General features: G+C 53.6%; 1 long non-coding RNA gene across 1 annotated transcript; it reads right to left on the bottom strand.

The window, feature by feature from the left end:
- On the bottom strand, positions 1-26,845 carry LOC140613751 (uncharacterized). Its single transcript, XR_012014595.1, has 6 exons — positions 25,802-26,845; positions 8,907-9,650; positions 8,561-8,803; positions 4,846-5,089; positions 3,994-4,213; positions 1-3,375 (listed from the first exon to the last, which is right to left on the bottom strand). It is a non-coding gene; the product is annotated as an uncharacterized lncRNA (long non-coding RNA).
- Between the last annotated feature and the right edge of the window lie 717 nt (positions 26,846-27,562).

The raw sequence follows: 27,562 nt of genomic DNA, 5'->3' as shown, positions 1-27,562 counted from the left end.
TTTGCTTTTATTTTATTTTTTATTTTTTTATTTTGCTTTTATACATGTAATATAGTCACCCAATTAAAAAGAAAAAGACCTTTAATAGCGTACAAGACACAATGAAAAGAAAGAAAAAAGGAAAAAAAAGAGAAGGAGGAAAGAATGAAAGGAAGGAGGGAGGAAGAAAGGAAAGAGGAACAAAGGTAGGCAAGCGGAGACCACACGCGCGTGTGGTCTGCGCAAGCGGGAGGCGTGGGCCTGGATGCCTGTTGTGGGTGGAATCAAGACCTCTGGTGGGAACAGTCGCTAAAGTCGATGGAGCTCTGCGTGTCCTGGTAATGCGACTGCTCTGCTTACTCATTTCCAGAAACCCCTGCAACAGAAGCGTGGGGAGCTGCCTCCCTTCCTGGCCTCTGGTCCCCCCCACCCCGGCTCCTGCAGGCAGCCTGAGCCCCGCAAGCCCGCCGGGCCCGAGGGCCCCCTGCCACCAGCCGGCCAGGCCTGTGGGGACAGGGACGCCCCGACCTCGGCCGAGCCCAGGCAGCAGCTCGGCCCACGCACCTCGTGTCTGCCTTCAGGGCTGCTGGTGATTAATGCAAGTTTTTTTTAGACTTGTTTTTCCAAATACCCCAGTTGCATAGCAACAGACGGCATCCCCATCCTCCTGGGCCGCTTCCCCGAGGACCTTGAGCCTGATGCTCGGGAACTTTTTCCTCCGCTGCCGTGGCGGTTTATTAGGTTCAATATCCGCTCGCGCCTGGCGTGTGGTCCTGCAGCTCAGCCCCGGGGAGCAAAGGGCAGAGCAGGAAACGGGGCATCAGAGGCCGCCGGGCCAAGGTCACACAGCCAGGCCGTGCTGCTGCCCAGTAGCTCCTGACTGTGAAGCCAGTGGGTCTCCTGTTCCCGCCACCCCGGACGCAGACCCCCGCTGCCCGCCAACAAAGGCCCCGCGAGGACACTGTGACAGATGCGGGGGGCGGCTCCACGGTCATAGTGCGTCCCTAGAAGCCCTGGACAGCCGATGTGGCGGATTGAAGTGAAATGCTTGCTTCACGGGGATACATACTCGCACATATATTTCAAGCTAAAAGATTCAGAGGCTCAGTTTGGACTGTGTGGACCCTGATGGGCACCTCAGCAGATGGCCTGCGGGCCCTGGCCAGCCAGGGACCCCCGGCAGGTAGGGGGACACTATTACGAAACCACAGAATGAGATTCGGGGGCTGTGGGTCTGGCAAGAATCAGGAGAGGCATGAGGCAAAGGAGAGCAGTTGCCGAGCGCAGGTCGGGGAAGATGACCTCTGCAGTCAGGGTCCGACCCTGGGCCTGAGGCTTACAGTTTAAAATAATAATAATAATAATCTAACATGTTGGGGGTAGCCCTGGTGGCGCAGCGGTTTAGTGCCACCTTCAGCCCGGGGTGTGATCCTGGAGTCCCGGGATCGAGTCCTGCTTCGGGCTCCCTGCATGGAGCCTGCTTCTCCCTCTTCCTGTGTCTCTGCCTCTCTCTCGCTCTCTCTGAATGAATAAATAAATAAATCTTTAAAAAAAAATAATCTGACATGTTGGTTCGACTGGAGTCCGGAAAGCTGGTGTCTACAGGCACTTCCCGCGGGGGCGTCCGTGGAGACGGAGCCGGACACCGGGAGAACCGGAGGCCGAGACATCCCAGCTGGGCGTCACCCCGGCCACCCCCGTCTGGGCTTGCAGGACCGGCGGTTAGAGAAGTGTCTCCGTCTTGTAAACACAGCGGATGTGATCTGGAAGTCATTGAGAAAACATAAACAAGGAGCCCCACGCGGTCATGTGTGCGCTGCTCCAGCCCCGGTGAAAGATGAGCTGGTTATGGAGGGGTTGGGTTTTTTTTTCACAGGCACTTATTTTTTCTTTTTAAACAAAAATCCCAGGACACACACGTTACCACAAAGACCAAAGTCCCAACAGAGAGACCACAAGCGCACGACAGCGTCGTTTCCGCGGTGGCGGACCTAGTGCCGCATTTCCTCGGGCTGTGCCCTGCGACCGCAGGAGCTGCCTTTCCGACATCGGTCGTCTTTGCCGCAGCAGGTGGCAAGACCGGAACAGCCTCCCGACTGCCGCCTCGGTGCAGACCACGGTTTCGCGGTTCCCAAGTCCACTCCCGGTTTGCAGTAACGTGGACCGGGAAAGCCGCCCAGTTCCCCCCACTCAACCGAGATATAGACGGAGGCGCAGATGGGGAAGTGGCTTTAGGGAAGGTCACAGAGCTCGTTGGTGCCGGAGGTAAAGACAGGACAACGGTTTCCTGACGTCTACTGGCTCCTTCAGGACATGCCTCTTCCGGATATTGTTGTTCACCTCACTTTCTTGTCCAAAGGCATTTGTCTGGCATCCTGTTCCCCGGGGAGCGGGTAATGGGTGTCACTCCGTAACGTGGGCATGAAAGAAATGCCACATGACCGTTCTCTGAATAAGCCAATCCTGATGAGCGGCGCCCAGCTCGTGGGTCCGCAGCACCACTGGGTCCGGGCACATGGGAGGCCCCGAGGTGTGCAAGAGGAGAGGTCGTACCGATGTTCTCGAACCTCAAGGCCTGTACAGGCGGGTAGCTCGCCCGCTCCTGGGCTGCAGCATCTGCAGACGCTATGGGCTCCTGGGCTCACCCAGGCTCCGTCCCGCTTTGGGGTCCTGGGAGGGTAGGGAGCAAGAGCCGGAACCCAAGCCACTTCTCGTCTAAGTTGGGAGGACCTCTCCAGCCCCCTTCTCCCCGTGCCCCGGTTCCCTCCCTTCTGCTCCTGCTCCCCAGCCTCTCAGGGGCCTCCTCCCCAGGCTAGCACAGTCCTCTGCAAAGGCAGGCCAGAAAGGGAGAGAGAACGATCTCGAAACTCCCGTGCTCAACCCTATGCACAAAGGGTCCGGAAACAGGGAAACCCAAAAGGCCTACCCACCTAGAGGGAGAAAGGGAAACATGGCAGTAGGAACAAATTCCAAATTGGTATCTCGGGAGATTATCCTGTTACGGACACGGCCGTGGTCGAGTCAGATCCCTCAATGGTGAAACAATGACGCCCTTGTCCGACCCCTGGCGGCCTACCCGGCACTTTCAGACTCACCCCTCATTTCACCCCAGAACACTAGGGCAGGGCCTGTCACCCCCCTGCAGATGAGGACACTGAGGCTCGGCGAAGAGAGGAGGTGTCTGCAGTTCCTTTTTCCTGGTCCTCAGAAGAGGGTGGCAAGCCACGCGCGTCACATCCCCGTGACCTTAGTGGGACCCTCGTGAGCCCGGGCCTGTTCGAGCCACCGCGGTCCACGTCCCCCGGTCCCGCCCATCCCAGTCAGCTGCCGGGAAGCCACCAAATGCAACGGTCGACGTTCTTCTGGGGTGAGCTCCATTGTTTTTGTTCACCGGGGCTTCAAGGTTAAAAAAAAAAAAAAGGACCAAAGATCATAAACAATCTCCCGACTTTTGTTCCTCCTCTGCATTTGAGGGTTTTGGAAAGAAATTCAGTGAATGATGAATAGAATTGTTTAAATTCCCCAGGGCTATTGGGGTAAGGGCTTTATGCCCTGGTGCCAAGACTCCCGAGACTTGTCCTCCACCTGCGTCCGCTGCCGTGCCCTGGCTCGCTCCGCACCCCCATGGGGCCAGCTCGCTGCCTGGTGTCAGCCTCTCCGTCTCCCTGGAGACCCGCTCGGACCTGAAGGAGCTGCCCCAGTCGTTGCCCTGGTCTGACCGTGTCTCCCTCCGTCCCCTCAAGTCTGTGTGTTGAAACCCTAACCCCCAACGTCATGGTATCAGGACGTGAGGACATTGGGGGGCGATGAGGCCATGAGGGTGCAGCCCCCATGAATGGAGATTAGTGCTTTTAATAGGAGGGACCCTCCCCAGAGCTCCCTCACCCCTTCGGCCCTGTGGGGACACCATGGGGGACACCATGTGGAGACATAGTGCGGGGACACCATGCGGGGACACCATTGGGGGACACAGTGGGAAGTCAGCCCTCTGCCAACCAGGAAGCAAGCCCTTACCAGACACTACCCCTCGGGCTTCCAGGCCCAAGAACTGCGAGAGTCACATTTCCGTTGTTTAGAAGCCACCGGGTCTGTGGCGTCCTGTTACCGCAGCCAGATGAGGACAGGCGCTCAGCACCCTGGTCCCCCAGCGAACTTTTGCTGGGCAGGCGCTGCGTGCTGGACATGGTTTTGGTACGTGGGGAGTCAGCCACCGGGTCCCTGCCCGCGGGGGCTCCTGTTGTGATAGAGGGAGAGCATGACAGACGTAAATAGAAATGAATAAATAATATTCCCAGTGACAGTAGTGATACGAGGAAAATACAGTTGACCCTCGAACGACTCAGGGGTCAGGGGCCTTGGCCACCTGTGCAGCCAAAAACTTGCATATACTTTCTGACTCCCCCCAAAACATAACTACTCGTAGCCTACTGTGGACTGGAAGCCCACCGGTAACAGAACGAGCTGGTGGCCACACATCTGTGCCATCGGTGTGTGCATCGTGTCAGTGTGTGCATCGTGTCGGTGTGTGCATTACAACTGCACTCTCACAACAAAGTAAGCCAGAGGAACAGAAACATTAAGGAAATCATAGGAGGGGCGACCAGGTGACCCAGTGCTGGAGCATCTGCCTTCGGCCCAGGGTGTGACCCCGAGGTCCCGGGATCGAGTCCCGTGTTGGGCTCCCTGCATGGAGCCTGCTTCTCCCTCTGCCTGGGTCTCTGCCTCTCTCTCTCTGTGTCTCTCGTGAATATATAAATAAAAATATTTTAAAAAGAAAGAAAATCATAAGAGAGAGGAAGTCCTTCCAATACTGCACCGTATTTACAAAAAAGTCCCCCCAAACCCAGCACTGTACGCGGGACCCACACAGTTCAAACCCGTGCTGGACGAGCCAGCCGGGCAGCGGTAAGGGGATCTTCTCCTACAGAGTGGGGCCTCCCGCTGCGACTGGCGGGCTCAGAACCCGGCTCCCGCCACCTCGTTGCATTTACTAGGCCTCTGAGCTGCAGGAACGTGACTTCCTGAGCACGAATGTCCCCTGGAGGCTGCGAGGGGCTGTGCCCATCCACGAGGCACCACGGCAGGGGCCACAGTCCCCAGCACGGTAGCCCTGAAAAAGAACAAGACCGATTTCCACTTGTATTGGGATTAGAAGCCCTTCCCAGCACCTCCGTAGGTGAGAGAAGCGGGACGCAGAACGTGCAGGACGCGACCCTTCAGGTAGGACGCCTCCAGCTAGTGTACTCACGAGCACACCAGTGCACGGAGGGGACACCCGACCACTGGCCCCCTCTGGGAGCAGGCAAGGAAGTTCCCGTTATGGTTGTGGGGTGGTAAAGAAAGGGCGGGCCTTGTGGTTTATCTCTGAATTCATATTTTGTGTGAACTTTTTAAAAATAAGAAATAATCCATATATTGTGTAGATTTAAAGAAGTTAACTGAAAAGCAGGGGCTCCTGCTGGGGGGCTCAGTCAGCTAAGCATCTGCCTTTGGCTCAGGCCAAGATCCCAGGTCCTGGCATGGAGCCTGCTTCTCCTCCTCCCTCTGCGGTTCCTCCTGCTTGTGCTCTCTCATTCTCTGTCAAATAAATAAATAAAATCATAGATAGATAGAGATGATAGATAGAAGTTAAGTGGAAGCAATGTTCCCTGGTAGGCCACGGTGGTCTGCAGTCTAAAGTCTTGACTTGAGCGTCCCTGTAGGAGGTGACCTTGCTCAGCTCACTGACTTGCTCCAGGGCCCCCATGTGCAGGCGTGTAGGCTGTGCACTGCACCACGCAAGGGGGAGCCATGCACGCAGGGCCCTCTTGACTGTGAAATGTGGGACTTTTCCTCTCCGGGAATTCTCTTCCCCACCTCTAACCCCACGCGATCACATATCCTTTTGTGCCCTTTAAATACCGTGTTCGCTTTCGTAGGCAAGTATCTCTTTACCGTCTCCATCCACAATCTCTTATTCTTTCAAGACCTAGTTCAAATATCCACTCTCCAAAGGTCGTTCTGACTCCCCAGCAGAATTGGCTCCTTTATTTTGTCCCCACACCACCACCTCTCTTACCATATTGGTTTGTCACGTTTCCCAGTGAGTATCTTGGGGATAAAAACTTACCGTCCTATTCATTTTGGTTCGCTCAGAACTGTATGCAATAGGAGCAATGGAATAAATGAAGAAACACCACCGGCAACCCTAGAACGTTGGTCTTTAGGTGAATCGTCCAGAATTTGTTCACTCTTCGGCCAATTTGTTTTCTCAAGCCGTCCGGCAAAGCATCTCTTTCAAAAGGTTAATTCTGAATTTAAAAAAGAGGTTCAATGGGCTTATTTTAGGGAAATGCCATATTACAGGCGAGGAGTTCCTTTATCCAGTCTTCTCAGAGGATTTCAGATGCTAATAATCATTTCGAATTGCCAGGAAGGGAAAACAGAAAACCAGTCCCAACCTTATTGGAGCGTTCATCTGCTTTTTCACAAACGCCTCTTCGTCCAAGAGTCTATTGCTGTATCTCGTCTCTATCTGCGTCCCCTACTCCCCGCCCCACAAGGAGGGCAGCAGCTATGTCCCGCGGTAACAAGCAGTGGAATGGAAAGATGGGGAGGCTCGGGCGAAACACGTGTTGGGCCAGGGGCTGGGTGCAGCTTGGTCGGCGGCGGGCAGACACCCGAAGATGTCAAATAGAGGCTTTGCAATTTAGAAAGTCACCCTGGCACCCCCGCAGGGAGAGGACTGATAGGGAGCAAGGGTGGGTGAGTCAGGGAGACGGGCGAGGGGCTGTGGCTTCAGTCCCGGTTAGCAGCGATGGTGGCTTCGTGTGATGGCGGCAGTGGATTGAGAGACAGAGACGCAGAGACACAAAGAGGCAGAGACAGAAAGAGATGGAAAGATGGAGGAAAAAAGAGGCAGGGACAGAGAGACAGATGGGGAGAGACCTTCGGAGGAAGCTACAAACTGGAATTAGCAGGACTTAGGACTTAATCACCAAGAAAATTGTACTGGGAGAGGCAGGAGGGGCTCAGGCAAAGCTGAGACCAGGTGCAAAATTGAAAGGGATGCCAAAAAACTCAGGACTCAAGAGAAATGCTTCAATGCAATGGTTTTTTCCTCCCTAAGCTCTTATTTATTTATTCATGAGACACAGAGAGAGAGAGAGGTAGAGACCCAGGCAGAGGGAGAAGCAGGCTCCATGCAGGGAGCCCGACGTGGGACTCGATCCCGGGACTCCAGGATCACGCCCTGAGCCGAAGGCAGACACCCAGGCATGGAGCCACTTGGGTGTCCTGCAATGTTTTTTCTTTTTTTTTAAGTTTTGTTTGTTTGTTTGTTTGTTTTTTTAGTAATCTCGACATTCAACGTGGGGCTCGAACTCAACCCGAGATCAAGAGTCAACGCGCTCTTCCAACTGAGTCAGCCAAGTGGCCCTTAGTGCAATATTTTTAAAAATAAAAAATAATGCGGGATCCCTGGGTGGTGCAGCGGTATAGCGCCTGCCTTTGGCCCAGGGCGTGATCCTGGAGACCCGGGATCGAATCCCACGTCGGGCTCCCGGTGCATGGAGCCTGCTTCTCCCTCTGCCTGTGTCTCTGCCTCTCTCTCTCTCTCTCTCTCTCTGTGACTATCATAAATCAATAAAAAATTAAAAAAAATAATGCAAGAAATTCATGATATGGAAAATACTAAGTTTCTAAATAAAGACAGGATGTCTTTACTGATTTCTTTGCTTCTGTCTCATTCTGCAGTATGTCTCAGGAAGGCAGTGGATACAGGCTGACCGCTCGGTTACAGAATTATGCGGCTTAACACACAGTGGGAGCAGGAACTGGTTTGGGAGCAGGAGTTGGTGGATGTGGCTTTGGCGCTTACAGGCGCTCAGGCTCCTCCCGCTGCGGCCCAGGGCTACCTCTACCTCGCGCAGGAATGAAACAGTCTCTGAGGTTGTGCCAGTGAGAGAGAGAAGAGGATCTTGGCTCCATGCTGAGACCACCGAGTTCTCGCTCGCCTCAGACCCGACCTAACCCTACTTGGCTTCCCCGCACAAAATGGGAAGTGGCAGGAGGGGCCCCGGGAAGAGGTCATTGCTGAAGCGGCTCGGACCCTGGATCACACTGTCCCAGGTGCCCAAACCCAAGCTGTGAGCACTGTGATTGGGCTGCTGCACCAATTTCTCCCCCTCCCCGCCCCCCCCCACCGCCTGCCCGTCCTCCTCCTCCTCCACCTCTCCCTCCTCCCCCTCCTCCTCTCCCTCTTTCTCCCCTTCCTCCCCCTCCTCCTCTCCCTCCCCCCCTCCCCTCCTCCTCCTTCTGTTTGCCTGCTCTGGGTGGGAAATGACAGCCCCGGATGATGGTGATGATGCTGAGCGGGAAGGAGGAAGAAGAGGGGAACAACCTCCAACACTGGAGGATGAAGGGAGCAAAAGAAGAAGGCTGAGAGGAAGAAAGGGGAGAAGAGGGAAGAGAGAAGAGGAGGAAGAGAGGACACAGTGCTAAGTCAGATCATCACCTTTCTAAATTACGAATAAACTATTTTAAGTGAAATTTTTTTCTATTTTTTATTTTTAGGTGAATTTTGAAGTTGAAAGCTACTCACCGGAGCCCCGCCACCGTGAGATGGATCAGGAGGCGGCCGCGGTGGCGAACTGGAGGGAGATGCACACTGATTCAAAGCTCGCGTGTGTTTGTAGTGGAGAACGAGGGCCCGCCCAGGGCACCGGCCACCCGGTGGCCTCCCCGTCTGCAGCCGGCCCCCCGCTAGCTCTGCAGGCGCCCCCCAAGGCTGGGTGACGGCCACACGCCAGGGACTGGTGGCTGAGGCCCACACCGCTGTCTCGTTCTGGGGAGAAGGACAGAGAGAGAGAGAGAGAGAGACAGGCCACCGGTGACTCGCTGCTACCGTGACTGACATTAGCTCTAAGGACCAGTCTTGACAAACGCACCAGACAAGACAAATGGCCCGAAGCCACATGAGCCAGACGGAGCAGGTCGGGCCAGGGCCCGGGTTCTTCCAGGTGGGATTTCGGTGACGTGAGGGGGTCCCGGAGGCCTCTTCCCTGGAAACCGCAGTCTGCAGGCACTCGGCGTCACTGCAGCCGTCCCCCGGGCCCGGGGCCAGACGGGCCCCCCGGAGGTGCTGGGGCAACATCCCAGTGCCCGGCGAGAGGATGCCCGGTGACTGGCAGGCCCTGGAAACAGCCTTGGGTCTCAGGAGAGCCCTGTCCCGAACTTGGTCGGACGGTCTCGGACACACGGCCTCCTTCTGGACTCAGTTTTCACATTTACAAACAGGGGACAGTGGGGTGGGGAGGAAGTTTCGCATCCTGTGGTTCCCGGATGGACGCCCAGCCAGCCAGGAGCCACGCCGGACTCGCCAGGGGTGGGCCTGGGCTGGGGCCTTTGCCGCACATTCTGGACCAGCCCCAGGTTCTGGTCTTGTGAGTCCAGGACCCCGCAGGCCGGGTCGGGTGAGGCTGCGGGGCCTGCGGGACCTCTGCTGCCCTTGGTGGCCCGTAGGCGGCCGGACACCGGCACCACACAGGGCGACGCTGAATCACATCAGAGTCATCTGGGGACGCGACCGTCTCTCACGTGACGTGGAAAAGCACAGGACGGCCTAGAGATTTCAGAATATTTCAAGAACTAACGCTCGCGATGGGAAGTAGAATCCACATAAATAAACAGACCTGAAAAGGCAATTAAAAAAGACTTTCCGTCAACCTCGACGCCTTAAACACCATCTCCAGGTGCGGGAGGAGGGCGGGGAGCGAGGGAGTCTCTCCCCACAATCACTAAGGGGTCTGTTGCGGAGGTCACACCGCCCGGGGGGGGGCTGTTAGGGTTCGGGAGCCCCACTAAGCTTAGGGTTAGGGGACCCTTCCCGGGACCTTTGCGTCGAGGGAACGAGGAGGAGGAAGGGAGGATGCGGCTGTCTTTCTTTTTCTTTCTTTCTTTCTTTCTTTCTTTCTTTCTTTCTTTCTTTCTTTCTTTCTTCCTAGCCCTGGCGCTGCCTGAGTGGTCTGAATCTGGGGGCTCAATTCTGTTTCTTCCTTCGGGAATCATGTCCTGACGTTACGGGCATTCTCTACCCACCACCCAGTGTTTGTTTACGGCAGCCAAGTAGAAAATTGTCATGTCTGCAATTGTTAGGGGTTTGCAGATTGTGCGGCCACCTGGTCCGCGGATCCAGGACAGAGGCCCTTTACGAGCTAAAGCTGTGGACTTTAGGAGGAGGAGAGGAGGGGATGTTTGTCCGCCTTCTGTTTGTGTCTGGGTGTTGTTCTGTAGAGAACCATTTAAGGTTGAAATTATTTTAACGAAAACAATCGAAGCCCCTCAGCGCCTGCTGGCGGCACAGGTCTGCCCTGGAAGGCCGCCCTTCCTATGCCGCGACACCCTGAAACTGAGGAATCCCTCAGCAAACGACGACGTCATCCCTGCTTTGCCCTGTATGGAGCTGGGCACGCCGGTTCCAGATGTTTCCCGAAGGGCCCTATGCTCCGAGGTACAGCGGCGGCTCCAAGGCATCCCTCTGGTCTGCAGAGACCCCACAGCTGTTTCAGCAGATTTTTTTTTTTAATTTCATAAAATGCTACATTCAACATGCACGTTTCATCCAGAGAGGCTGCTAGGATGTTCAAAGGATTCGGGAGTACCACCCCCCAAACCCTCTGGAGTCATATTAATGACTAATATTAATATTAGTCACAGAAAATATTTAACATCTGTACGGCTGTACCACCCAAAAGTTTTAAATTGGAGGAAGATGTGTTTCTTGCGCCAAATTACCCAAGGAATTTTCCGAGTAGAGCTCGGTTACCTAGGCTGGGCCGGGACCCCACGGCAGGAAGCCCCTTCCACTCTCCCAAGCGCTGGGGACTGCACAAGACCTAAGGGTGGCACTTTGCCCTGCACCTCACCCCACGTGGCGCCAGGCAGTAGCTGTTTGCTAGCACGCGACGGCTCTGGCGTGCTGATGATAATAATAATTCATGATAATACTAACAACAACAGCAACTGGTGTCACTGGGTGCTTACTACACACCAGGCCTCGGGTTCAACGCGTAACGTAAGCGATTTCGTTTCCCCTCCCGAGTGACGTCAGGAGGCCGGGATCCTATACGAGGCTCCCAGAGTCTAGATGTCTGGGCAAAGATCACGACGCTGGGAAGTTAGAACCGAAACCCAGCTTTGTGGGGCTCGGTGCGCACGGCCGCAGCCTCTATGCCCTAACTGTCCCTCCAAGGTGAGGCCCCAGGCCACGCAGAGAAGCATTAGCCACCTGTCCCCCAGATACGGCGCGTCCCACCGAGAACTGGGAAGTGTGGAACAGTGGGCTGGGGTCAGACGTGCAGAAGAGAGGTGATGGCCGATTCTGCTACTAGCGTGACAGGCCAACAGGTTGGTGACCAATGGCCCCGGTTTGCCTGCGACTGGCTTGGTTGCAGCACAAGAGCCCTCATCCCGGATGTGGCAAGCGGAAGTCTCGGATGACTCCCCAAATTACACACGACTGCTGCTGTACACACGACCGCATCCACTTACTTAAACATTTAATGTAGGTGTTGCCGTGAAGGGATTTTCCAAGTGCAAGTGAGCCGACTTTAAGACAGGTGAGGGCACCTGGGGGCTCAGCCATTGAGCGTCTGCCTTTGGCTCAGGGCATGACCTCGGGGTCCCGGGATCGAGTCCTGCGTCGGGGTCCCCGCAGGGAGCCTGCTTCCCCCTCTGCCTGTGTCTCTGCCTCTCTCGTGAATTAAACAAACAAGCAAACAAAAAGACACAGAGTGAGTTGGGTGGGCCTGACCTTATCAGAGGAGCCCTTTAAATCTGGGCTTGGAGGTTGGAGACAGGAGTCAAGAGATTTGACAGGGGGATTCAATACAGCTTTAGAGAGGAGGGGGACTCTGGCAAGGAACATGGGCGGCAGCCCCAGGCGCTGGTAGCCTCCAGCTGACAGCTGGCAAGGAAATGGGGACCTCAGCCCTTCACTGGAAGGAACTGAATCTGCCAACAACTTGAATGAGCTTGGATATGGATTTTTATGCAGAACCTCCCACCGAGGCCTCGGCCTGGTGGACACTTGATTTTTGGCCTTGGAGACGCCGAGCTGCCCAGCCATATGGGCTCAGTAAGTGCTAAGTAAAGAGATGGATGAATGGTTTCCTATGGACAAAATGATGCCACTTTAGGCCGAACTTGCAGCCACATTGTCCCTGGAAATGACTAGGAGGCTGGCAGGGCTGCCGCGTCCCATTCTAACTCCGCCTCCTGCTGGACCTGCCCCTCCTGCTGTGAGCAGGCACCTCCCGGGTCCTCCTCCCGGGGACCTGGGGCCCCGAGATCCTACAGCCAGTCTCAGGGCTGCTCCTTGGGCAAGTAGCTTAACCTTTCTGGGCCTCCGTCTTTTCACACGTGAGTGACACGGCACAACGGGTCTCACCTCACCGGTGAGTCTAAGGATTAAATGAGTCAACGTGACAGGAGAGCCCTTCGCGTGGAGCCTGGCAAAGGGTAAACCGCAGTCAGTTACGTTGTTACTAGGATGAATTTTTATTTCAAATAACTGTGACCTATTTGCTGAGCAAATTCAGGTAGAGACGCTTCCACCACCCCACCCCAACCGGAGGGCATTTCAATTTTACTAGAAGATTCTTGAAATCACAATCAAAACTTTTGAGACCGCGTAGGCGGACCGCCCAATGGAGGGTCAGAGCGGGGAACCTCCAGAAGGCCCTCCAGAAGGCTGCTCTGGAAGTATGGACCCACAGGGCCCCACCTGGGGGCAGGTGAGCACCTGCAGAGGCTCAGCCCACCTCCAGAACGCCGAGGCCCGATCTGCCTTTTCACAAGCGCCCCTGGGAGAGACACCACGAGATGAACTCCCATCAGCCCTGCATCTGGGCAATGCAGCGTCTCTCTGACCTTTCCTTACAATTTGCTTTAAAAGTTAAGTGTTTAAGCACATAGGCGAGCCAGACCACAAAACTCAGAGCTGGCAAGAGAGAAACTCCTTTCTAGGGACAGCTGGCTCTCTACATGTTTCAACAAACTGGCATTATCCAAGAGCTCTAATGGTCTGAAGTCAGGCTTAAAACTCAACAAAAATAAACTTTCCAGGAAATTTCTGGCACACCCACTCTTCAAACCCATCATCTCAGGAATGTTATCCAAGCAGTGGCCTCTCTCCCCACTTCTAACTCCATTTCCCAGTTTAGGATGATTCTTGTTCTAGCCTTGACCTGACAAAACACACATACACAAACGGGAGAAAACCGGGGAGCCCCATTTACTGAGGGCTTTAGATAAGTGTCTTCGGGAAAGTCCACGATCTCATTTGGCACAATTAGTGTTCTACTCCTTAATGCAAATACTGTTTTAAAAGTGTATCTCAATAAATAAATAAATAAATTATAAATTATAAAAAATAAAATAAAAGCGTATCTCAAATCTGAGGGACATCCGCTCTTGGTCACTGGGCTTCAAAGAGGTATCCTTGCCAATAGAAGTAGAACCCATACACCCGCCTTCGTGTGGTCAACAACGCCATGTGCCATTGCCTTACATCCCACATGAGCTGACCACCCAAGTCTTCCTTGAGGATCCAAACTCCAATCAGTCACATCTTTTGGACTCATTCACATATATTCCTATTTATGAATGGATGGACTTGTGTGATCGCCACTCCAGCGAATGTGACGAGGTGTGATGCCTTCACCAGATGAAACTCATGACTCATAGGGAGACGTGTGCATGGAAGGTATTAGTCAGGGTCTGTCCTACTTATCTATCGCTGCGTAACAATCCACTTCAAGCTTAGCAGCTTACAGAAGCAACTGTTTCAGTATGTTTCATAGTATCTGCGGGACAGGAGTCCGGAAGGTCTCAGCTGGATTTCTCCCATCCTGCAGTCAGACGGGGTGCTGAAGTAGCAGGGGCTGGCCAGCAATCTCTCCAGGGCTTTCCCATATCGTCTTTCCGCAGGAGCCAACTTGGGCTTCCTCGCAGCATGGCCATCTCAGGACAAACTGTTTACATGACAGCCCAGGGCTCCAAAGCCAAGTGTCTCAAGAGGATCAAGTAGAAGCCATATTATCTTGTAGGACTAATTCAGAAGTCACAGTGTCACTTGCTCTTGAGGGAGAATTGTCAAAGTCACATTGGAAGGAGAGAATGTGGGATGGGAGATAGGGTTTTAACCATCTCTGGAACATAGAATCTGCAATACAGTTCCAGTAGAGGCTTAATGAAGGCACTGGTTGCAAAAATATAAGCAAGATATAGGGTAATAAGAGCTAAGTGAGGTATCCTGACCAGGCTGGTAATGGAGAAATTGTCACTACCCCCATTTGGAAAGAACAGGAAGAGGGAGGGATTTGGGGAACTCAGAGAGAAGGGCTCTCTGGAGAAGGTAGGTATCCTGACCTCACTTGCCCTGCCCTCCAGTATCCTGGCTGGGGTCCCCACTGGCCAAACCCAATAGGAAGCTCACACTTTGAGCAAAGCAGAATGGAGAAGAGAGGAGAGTGCATCTCCAGAGGCAAACAGAAGCTGCCCAGCAAGAGTAAATATCTCTAATACAAGAATGATTATCATCTGATGCCAATAGAGAAGCGAGTAATAGGAGTGCATTTCTGGAAGAGGGAAACTCTGAGCCATTGCTATGTAAGGTCATGGAAATACAGGAGGAAAGTTCACGTCACCAACAGTCCTCCGGATGTCTGGGGTCCCATCCTCTCTCTCTTGGGGCTTAAAAAGGTCCCAGGCTGTTGGGAAGGGAGTTGTCCCATAGGCAAGCCAGAGAGGACACACACAGTCTCTGGGCAGGAGTGGTTCTTGACGGATGGTCCATGGTGGTGGTCCAACAGGAAGACGTGGCTCCTCAGCACCAACAACACCTGCTGGGATGGAGACTAGGTGGTCTGTGGAATTGTTCTGACCCCCCAGAGCAGTGCTCCCATGGCCCCTGAATGAGTCCTCTTCTGAGTGGCCCCATCCAGGCATGGCTCTCATACTGAATCCCATAAACCTCTCTCCTTCATCATGTTCCCTCCACCTCCCTTCTCTCCACGGTCCAGAGAATCTTTAACCTGGGGGTGAGGGAGCCTGGTTTTTCATCAAGTCTTCCAAATTGGTTATTTATTATACAAAATGCAAACTCAAAGGTCCAGGTTCTAGTAGCTCCACATCCTCACCCTTTGAAACTCAAAAGCCAAGATCTGACCTGTTTATTCTCTGCATTCTGCAACTGTGTCCTGTCCCTTCCTTGAAACACACAGTATGGAAGTTTCGGGGGCTGGAGGAGGCTCACAAAATATGTGGTGGTGGTGGATGGAGGGGTGTCATAGAACAAAAATATGATTACAATTCAAACTAGGAGGTATAAGAACCCAAAGTACCCCTTATGGGGATGACCAGGAAATAATTCATTGGACCCTTTGAAGGATGGATAAGATTTCAGCAGGAAGAGATGGAAGAAGCATTCCAATAATGATCGTGAGAAATAAAGCATACTCAAGAAAGGACAATTTAATTTATAGGGACTATAAGGGTGTTTGCATGTATTGGAAATAGTTCTAGAACGGCAGTGTGAGGCCAGGTCATGAAAGACCTTGAAAGAAATCTTCCGTGTTCTATTTAAGAGGCCACTGAAGGGTGTGCACGTAGGTGGGGTAACCGGTGTAGGTTGTGCCTTAGGAAGAGTAGTACGGCAACAGCATACAGGACGCTGATGCTCGGTCGGAGTGCTGGACTCCGCTTGGGTGGATACCCATCCAAGCCTCGTGCCCGTGGCTCTGTCACCATCTGGCGAGCAAGTCCACAGGTTCAGCTGTGGTTTCTCCCCGATTCCAAACCTGCATTGCAACTCCCTGTAGCGCAGGCCTGCCCACATGTCCAAGCGCTCTTAAACTCAAAGCACTGAAAGCTGAACTGTCACTCCCTCTTGCCCTCACCCCGCATCTGTGGCTTCTCTCTGCATCCCACCCCAGCCTCCCCTGGACGTGCTGGAGCTCCCAGAAATCTCATGTTCCTCAACCTCCCCTCTTCCCCTTCCTCCCCCAGCTCCATGGCCTCTTCCGCCCTTCACTTACCATAGCCAGATCCTTCCAGACGGCCCTTTCTTTCTTTTCCCACTGCTACCATCCCCCTTTTATCCTTATGGGAACTGTCCAGGTCAAGCCATCAGCACCTGTCCCTCTGAGGACGGGTTTCCCTGTTGCTGAACTCAGGGCTACTATGTCTGACCTACAGAGTTCAGCCACAGTCTTCCCTGAATACTACACCTGATCGTGGTATTTCCCCTTGAAAGACTTCCAGCCATTCCACAGTCTATAGGATCAGGGAAAAACCTCTTTTAGTTAGCATTTAAAAACTTCAGAAGCTGGGGCACCTGGGTGGCTCAGTGGTTGAGCACCTGCCTTGGGCTCAGGGCCTGACCCCAGGTCCTGGGATCGAGTCCCGCATCGGGTCCCCTCAGGGAGCCTGCTTCTCCCTCTGCCTGGGTCTCTGCCTGGGTCTCTCATGGATAAATATACAAAATCTTTAAAAAAATAAAACCTTCAGAAGCTGACCCTGGTTACTCTTCCAGCTTTGTCCCCTGCCCCTGGTGACCTGCATGAGTTGCTCCCTTGGCTCTGAATTGAGCTGGCTGCGCTACCTCTCCTGGCAGCAGCCGAGTGATGATGGGATTATGCACCAGCTGTTTGGATTGGAGAGGGAGAGCCTCCGGGCACAGGGAAATCCCGGATGTGCGCGTGTGCCGGGGGTGGCAGAAGGAACGCAATGAGACCCGATACGATCTGCCACCCAGTCAAATAAGGAGGCATATGCTGCCGAAGAAAGGTTTGAACTGTCCTGTATTTAACAACTGGAAAAGAGGGGCGCCTGCGGGGCTCTGTCAGTTGAGCATTTGCTTTGGGCTCAGGTCACGATTGAGCCCCGGTCCGGATCCCTGCTCGGTGGGGAATTTGCTTCTCCTTCCCCTCTGCCAGGCCTCCTGCCCATGCCACTTCCCTGCTCTTGCTCCTGCTCTCTCTCTCTCTCTCTCTCTCTCTCTCTCTCCTTCTCAAATAAATAAATAAATAAATAAAATCTTAAAAAAAAAAAAAAAAGACTAGGGGCACCTGGGGGTGGGGGAGCTCAGTGGTTGAGTGTTTCCCTTTGGCTCAGGGCGTGATCCCAGAGTTCCAGGATCGAGTCCCGCTTCGGGCTCCCTGCATGGAGCCTACTTCTCCCTCTGCCTGTGTCTCTGCCTCTCTCTGTGTGTCTCTCATGAATATTTTTTTAAATAAAATCTTTAAAAAAAAAAAAAAGACTAGAAAAGAAACAACAGGTCCGGATGAGATCTTATTCTTTGAGGGGCTGCCCTGGTGAGCCCTCAAGTGGGTGTTTTTACAGATTCCTCCCATGAGACCAAGTAAGAGACGCATTTCTTCTTACAGGACTCGCAGGCACAGGGAGAGCTTGGGCGGGCAGGTGAACCTTAATAAACACTCTTATGAGAAAGGAAGAGAAGAAGGAATTCAGGGGCAGTCGAATCGGTGAATCATAACTAATTAACTTGTTTCTTCTTCTTTCTCTGGCTCTATTAGATAAACACAGGTGATCTAAGTGAAACAGGTTTTGCTAACTTGATGCTGTGCGGTTACCAGAGCGAGAGTCAGGAGACCTGTCCTCCGGCTCGGTGTGTCCCTAACTAGCTGGGTGATCTCGGGTAGTCCCGGCCCTTCTCTGAGCCTCAGCTTCACTCTGTCTACAGCCAAAGCATTGACCTCATTTCCACAAGTCCCTATAAACTCAACTCCATGTTTCTTCAATTTTAGGCCAGTAAAATGTTTCCCCTCTGTTTATCTACCCCTGAATTTTATTTTTTTCAATGACTTCAGTCTTCTTTATTTTTTTGTTTTTCTTCTCATTCTTTCTGCTCAGCCAAGCAAGGCATAGTACTCATTCAGCCATTTTTCAGACTCTTGACTTGGGTTTATGGAGTACATCCTGCCCACTAAATCTGTTCAGGAGTGGAACCTCCTTGGTTAGGACTCCAGGAGCCAGGAGACCTTGGAACCCAGCTGGCTAGGACCCTTCCCAGGCCTGCAGGAGATGAGACCCAGGCGCTCTGATGCACGAGATACCGTGCTGGCTGTCACCAGAACAGTAGCACCCTCCAACAATTTTTCTCACTTGAATGATCCTATTTATAAAATTAATGCTTCACAAGGGAAAATAAATCCAACAGTTATACAAACTGCCCTAAAAAAAAAAAAAAAAAAACAAGTCACCAAACTAAGGTCATGGAAGTCATTCTGATGGGAAGGAGATCACTCAGGCAGCCCCTCAGCTCAGGAGTCTTGCATCGTCTCAGTGTTTTTGCATCTACTTTCAGGATACCCTTGGACCCCTTCCAGTTAATGGACCCCAGGATAAGGATCTTGATACCAAAGATCAGGATATTTATTCTTCAGAGGCAAACATCTGGATGAATGAGTGGGTTTTCAATTAAAAAATGATGTCTTGACATTGCCTCGGCTCAGATGGAGTGATGAACCACTAACCACAACACCAGGTACCCCTGCACGGGTGGCTAGGTGTACATGGCAGGAATTTTTCATAAGAAGCCTGTGAAGCATCTTATGATATTAAAATGTGTCAGACAGACACAGCTAAGTCTAAAAGAAGCCAGAAAACTAATGCAAGCTGAAAATACCACGTACCATGGAGATACGCCATCCTTTTTAGCCTCACCTTATTCACCAACCTCCAATGACGTGAGAAAGGACCTGAAGAATGTTCTCAGACAGGCTGTTTGGAAGCTTTTTCTCCCAATAATAATCCTTTCCACCTACAAGAGTATTCAGTTTCACTCATCAGCCCAACCCCTTGATTACCGTCTTCAGCATCTCTGACCTCGTCTTTTGGCAATAGTCGTCATTGCGTGCCGAGCACTGTGTTAGGATAGCACAAAGCGGAACAAGACACCGTCCTGACCTGGGAGGGCTCACGGTCCAGTTGGGGACAACTACACTTAAACAAAGAACGGCAGATAACAAGATGTTCACCAAGAACAGACACACGGAAAGGGAATTCAATTCTGTAAGAAATCAAAGAGAATGGTTTGGATTTCTCATTAAACCATAGACCATCAGCGCCAGGAGAGACTCTACGAATTATCCAATTCCAACCCCCTTCATTTAACAGGTTGCACAGTTTTCAAGCTGGGGCCCATAGATTAATTCTTTTTCTCTTTTCCTGGTTGATGATTTATTGTGTTTCTCAAATAGTTTCTCGAATAGCAAGAATGAAATCATAAATACACCATGGAAAATAATCCATTTTGTTTTCCAGCCACAAGTACACAAGATATATCTCATCAATATTTGTTAAGCAAGACCATGACTACTCTCCTAAGATGGCCACACTCACTTCCCCGTCCTTCGCTTTGTCTGGACTTTGAAGTCATTCCTTACGCCCCCTTCCTGCCAAAGCTCTTAACACTGCGGTGCCGCAGAGAAAACTCATCGTCATACTTGCTGCATCCTCTACATTTGCACAGCTCTTTGGAGCTTGAAAAAGGGCGTAATGGCCACTGCCTCCATTTTGAGGTCAGGCTGTGGCGCTGCTGGCTTTAGAGGGAGGCGGTGAGCGTGAGGGTGTTCAGAACGGAGCTGAGCATATGGTCACGGGGTCGGGGAACGGGACCTGCTCGGCCAGGGGAGGGGCGCCAGGTGCCCGGGACCGCGCTCGTGGGCGAGGCCACCCGAGGAGCGCTGCGAATAGGCTCGCAGCCCATGGAGCCCGGTGAACTGGAAAGAGGCAAGTCAATAAACACTTGGTGAATAACTCCTCTGTGCACGGCACCAGGCTAAGTGGTTCCAAGGATGAATAATGAGTCAGGCTCCCGGTTCCAAGAATGTTTTGGACTGTCGTCAGGTCTGCTGGAGCCGAGGGGAGTGGAAGGCATGGGTGAGCAGAAGCCACAGGGCGGAGAGGAGAAGTGGGTGCCCCGAGTTCCCGGGCGTGACCGGAGCTTCTCCAGCGGGTTTGGAAGCACCCCAGCTCCTGACGCGGGGCAGGCAAGAAGCCCCCGGGCCTCCTCGCGGGGCGGCCCACACAGCCACTGAGCACATTCAGGCAGAGATGGAAGATGAGCTGTCACAGGGATGGCCCAGAGCCTGGAGGCTGACCCTCGGGCAGTGCTTCCCTGCAAAGCCGTCGTACAGGCGCCCGGAGGCCCAGTGGTTGAGCAGCCGCCTTCGGCTCAGAGCGTGACTCCGGGAGCCCGGGGTCGAGTCCCACAGCGGGCTCCCCGCAGGCAGCCTGCTTCCCCCTGCCCCTGCCCCCTGCTTGTGTGCTCACTCTCTCTCTTCCTCAAATAAATAAGTAAATAAAATCTTTAGAAAAAGCCATCAAGTAGATTCCCGTGAGTGAATTTCTGTTCACTTTGTAGACAATGGGATTTTAATAACGCTGACGTAGGCTGAAAGAGGGCAAAGGACCGACTGTGTGATTTCTGCAGCTTGGGGCTCCCTGGCTCTCTGCATGGGGGCCAAGGCGCGGACTAAGGGAGCTGAGCTGCCGACGGCGGAGCGGGGCCAGAGGGGCTCCAGCAGGCAGGGCTGAGGACAAGCTGCAGGCCACCTTCAGACAGAGGAAGCATAGGAAGAAACTTCCACGGAATGTCCCAAATCAAAATTAGGAGGGAATGGAGGTGGACGGAGGCGCGCGGGAGCTGAGGAGGGACTACCACTAACCTGCGGTGAAGGCGGCAACCCCCGAGGGAAGGGACCAGTTTGGAACTCGTTTCCCAGACGTCAGAGCAGCGAGCAGCGGCTGGAGCACAGCACCCCACCCCCACACAGCCTCCTCCATCTGGCCTGCAGGCCCTCGCTGCCCCTTTCAAGTGGCCCGGCTCTGCTCACCACGTGGCAGCAGCCTTGGGCAGCGGGGGTCTGTGCCGCCCCCCTCCCCTCCCAGCCCCTTCCCACCGTCCCCACCGGGCCTGCCGCTCCTCTGCTCCCCCTCAGCACACCTGTGGCTGCGTTCCCTGTCCTTGCAGACTCCTCTCCGTGCTGAAGCCTCCTACAAGAAGCCTCTCCTGATCCATCCCCCCCACCGCTGTATGCTCCCTCCCCATGGCACATGCTTCCTTATGACACTTCCATTTCATCCTGCATTACAACAGTCTGCGTTTGTCTGAGCTCCTACGCTCCCCCTCCTCAGAGAGCTTCCAGGACAGGGACTCGGTCCCTCTCGTCTATTTGAAGCTCCAGGATGGGAACTAGTGTCATAGACGCTCAATTCCAGCCAATGCAGCCCTGGGAGACAAAGCTTCCACGGTTCTTCAGAGGCCATGAGCTGGGCCCTGGACTCAGACAGCTCAGACCCTGACACTTGCCTCTGTCTCTAGCTAGGAGACCTAGGGCGATCGACTTCATCGCTGTGCCTCAGTTTTCTTATCTGTAGCAAGAGAACGAGAAAACCTACCTCAAAAGGACTTTGTGATGGTCTGGTACCATCCCTAGCATGCTCCCTGGACCTATTGAATGTTCCATAAATGTAGGGCACGATTAGGAATAGGGGATAGTGCGGGAGTAATCTCCTTCTGATTTCCAGGAATGCTCTAATTCATTCCTGCTGCATTTCCACCTGGAAGTCTTGGTCTGTGTTTAAAGCACGCTTGTACCCAGCAGCTCCGTATCCCTTCGGTGTTAGGTAACCTGGCTGCACATACAGAGGAACGCGGCCAGGCCGTCTGCTAACAGATTCAGGATACCCAAGTCAAAGAGATTTTCCACAAAGCAGTTCACCAGTCCATCCATTCACAGGCACGCGCCACTGTGAGCTCGGTAAGGCCTGCAAGGCCTCCAAAAATGAAAATGAATGGAATGAAATCCTGTCCTCCTGTTCATCACCGTCTCCTGGGGCAAAGCCGTCGATGCCAGCAAGTGCCATAAAGGAGGGCTGTGAGAATCCCCAAAGCACAGTAGCCACCTCTGTGCATCCAGAGCCCATTGCGGGGGCGTCAGTCCCTGCAGCAACTTCACAGGGGAGGTGACCAGCAACTTGTGCAAAGGGACAGAGCTCCAACAGTCTGCACTTAGAAGGCGGTAAGGTCAACGAGCCCTAAGGGTTCTGAGAATCAACCCATGTTATTCTAATCCTCACGTAGACCGTCTTTCAACTAGAAACCTTTCTATCAAATTAGGTATGCAACCCGGAAGAGATCATCTTATTGCTAAAATAAATGTTCTTTCCTTATTTTTTTCCCAAAGGACTTGACGGTTGGTTCCTTTTCTAAAGCATATTTTTGATTTATTTCTGTTGGAAAGCAAGCAACTCCGGCAAGTCCCTTTGGGGCCAGGAGGGAAACGAAGGCAGCCCGGGATCAGAACGATTTAGTTAGCGCGCCCTGAGAGCGGCCCCCGTGTCTGCGGGACTGTTCCAACAGCCTGACTTTGGCTCTTCAAAGGCAGCAGACAAGCCGGGGCTCCCAAGTCCACAGGAGGAGGCACCGGGCTCATTATTTCCCGTTGCGTTTGTTCCCTCGATTATTCCCTAAGCCACGGAGGGCAATGCAGCCAGAGGCCTCCTTCACGGGAACACGTGGGGGCAGGAAATCGTGTTCGTAGCTTTGCCCGGAGGCCGTTTGGCCAAACGCACTGACCGGAGGTCAGAAAGTACATTTTCTTTCTAGTCCGGAGAGGAGGTGCGGCAGGCTCGGCGGCCCCGGAGGAAGGAGGAACACGCGGGCTTTAGGTCCAAGTAGACTTGCCTCCCAGGGGTCTAGTGGGGACCGGAGTCTCACCGGGATCCCGGAGGCAGCGCTGGGTCCCCGGCAGGCAGCCGAGTGACTATTCGAGGGTGCTTGTTGGGAATTTAGGAGTCGCTCTGTCCCCCGCGAGCTCCTGGCCGATCGGCGTTAGAACCACCATTTCCCGGACTGTTTGCCTCTTGCTTCAGGCCCAGAAGGGGCTGGGGACCAGGGTCTCGGGCCGCCCTGGGGATCCCGCCCTCCGCGGGGGGTTCCGGAGCCAACGCCTCGTCTGTGATGCTTCCAAGTGTCCCGGAGAAGCGCCGGCGGCGGTGGGATCGAGTCCCCAATGCTCGCTCACTCGCAGGCCTCGGTTTCCCCGGTTACGGGAGGTACGGGCGGCGTGGGGACCAAGGTGCCTGGGGATGCTTAACATTTTCTCATTTAACTGATCTGGAAAGGGGTCTCTTTCTATCATTTTGGTTTAAGGATATTTTGTGGGGAACAGGGGAATTGTGCTTCCCAAGTCCTTTAGCAAAGGGGCCGCGGTGATCGTGGGGCAGGCGGGGTTAACCTGGCAGTAAAGCCTGCTACGCCGAGTGCAGCCTGCTTTCTAGAACCAGAGGGTCGCGGATTTTAAACTTGTTTCATGGAAGCGTGCGGGGGCGGGGGGGGGGGGGGATGCAGACGGAATAGAAGCCCGAGATGAGAGTCTAAGCACTAAACCAAGTCCCAGAGAGCGTGACCAGAGCACACCCCTCTTGGGTCCTCAGGTTACTAGTGGGTGAAATGAACACAGTGGACAGACCCTAAGGAGGCCAGGTGGCCCATGCCCCTTGGAAGCCCTCCTGTCGAGTGTGGGCAGGACCTGTGACATTTTCTGACCCATGGACCCTGGCAAAAGCAGTGGGATGCCCCTCCCATGGTCATATTACGTAGGATGGTGGCCGCCCCCTTCCTAGCAGACTCTCTACTGGCTGCCTCCCTCGATACAATAAGGGGCCGTACAGAGAGGTCCCCGTGGCAAGGAACCGAAGGTGACCTCTGGCCGGTGGCCCGTAAGGAGCCCTCAATCCAAAAACCCTCAAGGAACTGAGACTTGTCAACAACCACATGAGCTTGGAAGTGGATCCTTCCCCAGTCAAGCTTCAAATGAGGCCCCAACCCCAGCTAATACCTGGCTCAGAGCCTTGTGAGAGACCCTAAAACAGGGGGCCTGGCTACGCTGTGCCTGGACCCCAGACCCTACAGGAACCGTGAAATCATGTGTGCATTGTCTGAAGCCACTAAGTCAGCGGTGATGTGCTACGAGGTAGCAGATAGCGATACAGGGAGGCAGCTGGCACCCGACGTCCTGAGAGAAGGATAATCACATTCTTATGCTATCAGCATCGCACACACAGAACTACTGCATCAGGACCCGGACAAACACGGGGCGAGCTGCTGTCTGCGTGCAGGGCTGAGGGTGCTTTGTCTTTCCAGAACTCCTTGGGCGCCTTCTCCACGCTTAGATTCTCATGTAATCAGGCCTCATTTCCAGGCTTCTCCCTGCTGATGGCAAACGCACCCTCACACGCGTCCACGGCCACACACAGGTCCTGCGTTACCCTGAATTTAGCTGGGGATCAGCCTGAAATAAAAGAGCTCCAGCAGAAAAAAAGACTCCTCTGAGATGGATTCTAAGGCTTTGGTATCACTATTTGGTAGGGATGGTTTTGAGAGAAGGGGTCGAGCACGAGAATCTGCCAAAGCAAATGAAGCCCGCGGAAGAATTAGTCTAGCGGCCTAGTGGGGAGTCTCATTTTGCAATAAAAAATAAAATAAAATAAGGCCGGTTGTATTTTAACAGCAGCTAAGGATATTGGGCTTCATTTTATGTGCAGATTCGCTCAGAGTGTGAGCGAGCACCCAGTACGTCTTATGTTATCCGCCACATTTTGTTCCTTTCCAAGCCCGCTTTTCTGGAATCCTGACATCCTCTATAAATAAAATCAACACTATGAACTGCCTCATTCTGGACAGGAAAGGAACAGGAGCAACGTTTGGCTGGTGGCGGGGGTGGCTGGTGGAAGTACGGCCCACACACGACCGCACGAGGAGGGGCGAGTCTGAGCTCGCCCTGCAAGGGCCCTTTGTGCCGGTGAGGAGCCCGACGCTCCCGGGAGGTGGGCAGGTGCTGCCAGCGGGAGGCCTGGGGGCCCGAAGGACAGGGGCCTGAGGGGCGAGGACATTCTGAGATGCCCGGGGGGTCGGGCGTGCTCCTCAGTGCTTTGGAATGAATGAATGAAGCATTGATTCCTGCCCTTAGAGGTCCAGCAGCTACCCCCCCCCCCCCCCGCCCCGGCTCCCCTAGCAGCGCTTCTGCTGTGTCATCGAGGGCAGGGCGAGGGCCGCTGCTGCCCTCCACAGACCAGCACACAGGACGGGCCGGCAAGACCCACGACGTGTCCCCAGTACACGTGCAGAGGGACCCCACGGGGAAGGGGGGTTCACTGAGCCTGGGCCAGCTTCCGGTGACCCCACCAAAACCCTAGAAGGAGCCAGAATTATTATTCTTTTAATTTTTCATTGTTTTCATTGTTTTTATTGAAGTTCCGTTTGCCAACATACAGTATAGCACCCTGCGCTCATCCTATCACGTGCCCGTCACCCGGTCACCCCACCTCCACCTCCCTTCCCGCAGCCCTTTGTCCCTGTCCCACAGTTAGGGGTCTCCCATGCTTTATCTAAGAGGTGGAATTAGACGAGGGAGTTATAGACCTTTGGTGAGGAATGATCGAGGCTCTGAAAGCCACCCGCTGCCTGCGACCCCAGCGGAGGCCCTTGGAGTTCCAGCTCTAAGACAGAGTGAGGAGCCCCTCTCCTTTAGGAGGGGAGCCCTGGACACGGGTCCTGAGTCCCCAGGCCAGCAGCAGTGGCGGTGGGGTGGGGTCAGGGGCCTGGGCTTCTGGAGGGGGTGGATGGGGAGGGCTCGGGGCTCCCGGAGGGCTGGCCTTGCCCTGCGCCCCCCACCCCGGGGTACAGGCAGCAGCATGGGGCCCCGGGGCTGCCTCCTGCAAAGCCGCCCCCACCCCCGCCGCGGTGCCATACCTGGCCCTTTGTCACCAGCTGTCAAAGAACTCAGAAAATCACATTTACTGCCCGGCTGCGCAGGGCCGTGGGTGCAGTGAGGTGGCCGAGCCGGTGGCCTCCCCGCACAGGGAGGGTGCACAACCTGCACAAGCGTCCGGCCTGTTCAAGGGCGTAAATCAAGAGGCATCTCGAGGTGGAGGGCGTGTTTCCCCCCCCTTGGCAGTGAACAGACGAGTTTAGCCGACCGGCGCGCCCCGACAGGCCCCTGTCGTCCTGAGCTTTCAGCACCGCCGCCTCCTGTCCCGGCCGGTCGCCCTGGGCCGCAGGCTGACGGGAGGCCCCTCTCCAGGCGGGACTCGCAGGGGCCTGGGCACCTGGAGACCAGAAGACAGCGCTGTGACTCTCCTTGATTAGGTTAATATTTCCCGAAATGAATCCAAAATATTGTCTTGCAAAATTTTTCGGTTATTTTTTGGCTATTGAGTGAAACCAAGGGAAAATAAATGTCTTTTTTTTTTTTTTTTTTAAGAAAACCAATAAAAGAAAAAAAGCCATCTAGGCACATGCTTACAACACACATCCCTTAGGCTCTTTTTCTCCACCCTAAAGTAATGTTTAGCAGACATGGATACACTCAAATCTACCAACACATCAAGGAAAGTCCAGTAATCTGTGAAAACGGTCCCAAAGAGGTGCGCCTGGGCGGGTCAGTCAGAGAAGCGGCTGCCTCCATCCGGTTCAGGTCGTGATCCCCCGGCCGGTTGTCCCCACTCATCGGGGAGGCTGCCTCTCCCGCTCCTTCTGTTCCTCCCCCTGCTCTCTCTCTTTCAAATAAATAAAATCTTTAAAGAAAAACAACAGTCACAAAGAGCACAGTAATTTGTACCCTCATTATAACATACTATACAGCACAATAAGTTGAATTATATAGTCATGGGGCAGAGAAATCGATAATAGAATTTGGTCCATTGCTTGCAAATTATGCATGTTATAAAGCTTTCACAAACACTAAAAAAAAAACGATCTATAGGGCTTAAGCAGGAGCCTTTTTTTTCCTCTACCGTTTTTTTTTTTTTTATCGTGAGAACTTGGAGATGCCACCCGGTCGTTCTGTGACTAAAGGAAGCGAACATAAATCAATGCCACATTTGCTAACAGACAGCATTCCTCTGCTGACACACATCTGCGCGTCTCCTTGCACGCATGCATACACACACACACCCTGCATGAGCGCTTGGCCCACTCGGCTTCCCCATAATTTCACAAAAGAGTAACTCTAATGTTTTCTGCTTCGTAGGGAGCCGGTGGGCACGGATTGGATACCTACACCAGAAAAGACCCGCGAGGCGTAATCAAAGAAGGGAGGCCCCTGAACTGAACTCCCAGCAGGAGCAGGAGGGAGGCCTGGAGAGGTTACAGGTACTTTTTATCCGACCTCGCAGGAGAGCACCAACTTCCTGCTGCTAGAAATTTGTCTGCACATTTTTTCCTCATTCAGGCGGGGAGCTGGGGTCCAGGAGACACCGGGTTGATATGATAACTTGATTAAGGCCGGGACAGATGACATGGAGCACCAAGTCGGCTCAAAGGAATCTGTGCTCTCCTCTTTAACCTCTCCTTGGGAGCCTACAAATTATATCTATTAATGGATCAGCCCCCTGGCATCACACAAATACGGCGTCTGCTTAAATGTGTGTCAATCATTCACGGGGCCTTTGCGGGATTCCCACCACATTTTCAGTTCTGTTCCCCCTTTAAAAAAAAAAAGTTTAACCTGTT

Source organism: Canis lupus, chromosome 22 (genome assembly GCF_048164855.1).
Source record: "Canis lupus baileyi chromosome 22, mCanLup2.hap1, whole genome shotgun sequence".
NCBI lineage: Eukaryota > Metazoa > Chordata > Mammalia > Carnivora > Canidae > Canis > Canis lupus.
Note: the sequence above shows the minus strand (reverse complement) of the source record. Positions and strands in the feature narration are given on the sequence as shown.